The 3,600-nt window shown below is 46.6% G+C and overlaps 1 long non-coding RNA gene across 1 annotated transcript in view; it reads right to left on the bottom strand.

Annotated features, from left to right (window-relative positions):
• LOC142069068 (uncharacterized) overlaps positions 1–476 on the bottom strand; it is a 3,624-nt gene extending 3,148 nt beyond the window's left edge. The window contains exon 1 of the long non-coding RNA XR_012664942.1: positions 194–476. This is a non-coding gene — a long non-coding RNA (uncharacterized LOC142069068). The remainder of the gene's footprint in view (positions 1–193) is intronic.
• Between the last annotated feature and the right edge of the window lie 3,124 nt (positions 477–3,600).

Genomic DNA, 3,600 nt, shown 5'->3' with positions numbered 1-3,600 from the left:
TCCTGGAAGGAAAGAGCAGCCGCTTCACTGTTGCTCCTGCAGCTCAGATCCCAGTCCCACAGGTGCATTGATAACAAAGGGGACAGAGTTTTTTCCCAGGGGCTGCAAGAGCTGAGACTCCCAGGGCCCTTTGTGCAGAGTCACTTTCCTGCCCAGCCCAGCCAGCACTTCCCCACAGGTCTCTCTCAACTACCTGCAGTCTCCGGCTGAGGAGTTGGAGCCAGGGGTTGGTTCCAGCCACCGCCTCAAGTCTCCCGGGCTAGGCACAGAGGGGGTTTAGTGCAGGTCTCTCCCGTGCACAGACCCCGCTGGGGAGCAGCAGCGGCTCAGCCCAGGGCCCCGGCTAGCATGGGCAGCTTGGACCTGCATAGTGTATATGATCCCTTTGTTCTTTATTATTCCCCCTTTCCTATTCCCCTCCTTGAGCTGCAAACTCTCTGCTGCTCCAGCCCCTTCCTGTGCCCCTCGATACCAACCCCCGCTACAACAACCCCCTGGGACGGGGACTTCCTCAGTCTGCAACACGGAACTAGAACCCAGGCGTCCTGATTTCCAGATCCCAGCTCCCTTCCCCGCGCCTCCCCCACTCCTACTCTCCACCTCACAGCCTGGGATCAGACAGCTCCATTCACCGGGTGTCAAGAACACCGCTGACAGGGAAGTGCCGGAGGCACCAGCCAATCCCCGCCAGGGGTGGAGCCACCCCCTCCATGTCCCACCGCAGCCTCCCCCTGCCCCCAGGCCAAGGAGCCCTTTGTAGTGGCAGAGGAGTCATGGGCCAGTGGCTGGGAACCCAGCTTGGAGCATGCAGGACGTGCACACCTGCCCTGGGGGCCTGCTAGGGCATTTCAGTGGGCTGGGCTGTGGGGCAGGTGCAAGGGGCAGAATCAGGAATTGCTCCTTTGCTGTCACTGAGCAGGCTGCATGGATCTGAGCTGTGCTCTTTAACATCTGATGAAACCACTGCCCTCACTCGCCATCCCCAGATCTGTTCCCTGCTGTAAACTGGAGCTAATCTGTGCCCAAAACAAAACAGCCTGCAGCGGGGTCAAACAGGTGAAGGGAGGGGAAAGGAGAGAAAGACAATTGGGCACAGAGTGCAGGAGTGGGATTTAGAAAGGGGGGAATGCACTGCCAGATAGGGAAACCCTGGGATAGGGAGGGGTAAGTTACCACAAGTGGGGTGAGCCATGTGCAATGGTTGTCAAAATAAGGTGTGGACTGGTAGGGGGGCTTGTGTTCCTCACTGGATGGTCCAATTCAGCACCCTCTTCCCAGGGTTATGGTGTTAAAGGTGCAGTGTGGCCCAAAGCCCAGATACAGCTGCTCTTCTCTGTCTGAACTGATGTACTGAGCTGACAAAAGAAATGGGATACAGAAGAAGTTTACACATAGATGCCATCCTAAAAATAAAAAGGAGTACTTGTGGCACCTTAGAGACTAACCAATTTATTTGAGCATAAGCTTTCGTGAGCTACAGCTCACTTCATCGGATGCATACAGTGGAAAATATAGTGGGGAGATTTTATATACACAGAGAACATGAAACAATGGGTGTTACCATACAGACTGTAACAAGAGTGATCACGAAAGGTGAGCCATTACCAGCAGGAGAGCGGCGGAGGGCGGGGAGGGGAAAAATCAAGGTGGGCCATTTCCAGCACTTTACAAGAACAGTAGGAGGGGAAATAAACAAGGGGAAATAGTTTTACTTTGTGTAAAAAGAAAATTATAAATTTATAAATTGGTTAGTCTCTAAGGTTCCACAAGTACTCCTTTTCTTTTTACACAAAGTAAAACTATTTCCCCTTGTTTATTTCCCCTCCTACTGTTCTTGTAAAGTGCTGGAAATGGCCCACCTTGATTTTTCCCCTCCCCGCCCTCCGCCGCTCTCCCGCTGGTAATGGCTCACCTTTCTTGATCACTCTTGTTACAGTCTGTATGGTAACACCCATTGTTTCATGTTCTCTGTGTATATAAAATCTCCCCACTATATTTTCCACTGTATGCATCCGATGAAGTGAGCTGTAGCTCACGAAAGCTTATGCTCAAATAAATTGGTTAGTCTCTAAGGTGCCACAAGTACTCCTTTTCTTTTTGCGAATACAGACTAACACAGCTGCTACTCTGAAACCCATCCTAAAAATGTTCATCGTTATCATACATAGAATCATAGAATATCAGGATTGGAAGGGACCTCAGGAGGTCATCTAGTCCAACCCCCTGCTCAAAGCAGGACCAATCCCCAATTTTTGCCCCAAATCCCTAAATGGCCCCCTCAAGGATTGAACTCACAACCCTGGGTTTAGCAGGCCAATGCTGTGTTTAAAAGAATTCCTTGTCAGTTTACATAGATGGAATGTGCCCATGCACATAGCCTCATAGTAGCTCACAGATTTGTCTTATCTGTAGTTCTGCTCCATTTCCTGTAATCCTCTGGAAATGTCGTTTCACTCCATTTATTTTTAAAACACTATTTTTATGACTCATTGCCCTTAGCACATCATCATTTACCTTGTTTAACGGTGAACAGACAGATGTCGGGCTACTTAATGTATGGTTTTAATAGCATACAAAAACGGAAAATAATAATCAATGCTAGTGGATAAACAATTACATGCCATAGTATTTTGAAATATAAAATATCCTATTATTGTGATTTTGTAATTTACAATTGTTATTTCAATTTTTTTGTTTTTATTTTCTCTATAGCACACGTTTATTCTTTGTTATTATGTAACTTCAGGGGTGTCTGATTTCCTGAGTTGCCATAAAAACCTCTATTTCTTTGGATCTACCAATGAGGACAGATTTCCGTAATCATTATTTTGCCTCTCTCCAGCACTCAGGTAACTTCCAACATAGACAAAGCCTTATTCCCGAATAGGAGTGTCCACCCAGGTAGTTATTCCAGTATAACAACGTCATTATTGGTATAGTTATACCAGTATGATTCCCTGTACAGAAAAGCCCTAAGACTATGCAGCATGAAGTTACAATAGATGTTAAATGCATCATTATATTCTTAGTGAGATGTTAATTTTGACACTGCTAGTCTGCGTAGCCACCAAATCTCCTTCACCATCTGAGGTATTTGCACAGGAATGTCTACAGCCCTCCATTTGTGTCTTTTGTGGGAGTGTCCTGGAAAATGAGCTAAAGCATTTAAAACTTCCCCTCCCTTCCCTTTTGTTAGAGAGGATGTTTTATCAGGGGCAATTTCAGCCAGCTAATATTATAATAAATGGTTTAAAGTTACCATTTCAGGACAAGTAGTTCTGTCTCTCTGCTCTTCTCTGGTCAGCACAACTTTCATGATCAGGATGATGAAAGCCCAATACCGTTATGGTAGATCCTGGTGTGCAAGCAAAGGGTGGTTGCAGCCATCCTGGTGATGCTCACCTATTGCAATTTACCCACCCTACCTAGCTGTACAGTGACTCCCTCGCTGTATATATATATATATATATATATATAAAGGGGCGTCACCCTCATTAACCCATTATTCCAGGTTTCGTGATCTCAGCTGCAAAGATTGCCTCTGTTGTGGTTCTAGGATTAATTCATAAGAACATAAGAATGGCCACATTGGGTCAGACC

Source organism: Caretta caretta, chromosome 14 (genome assembly GCF_965140235.1).
Source record: "Caretta caretta isolate rCarCar2 chromosome 14, rCarCar1.hap1, whole genome shotgun sequence".
In the NCBI taxonomy this organism is placed as follows: domain Eukaryota; kingdom Metazoa; phylum Chordata; order Testudines; family Cheloniidae; genus Caretta; species Caretta caretta.
This window is presented reverse-complemented; position numbering and strand designations above follow the sequence as displayed.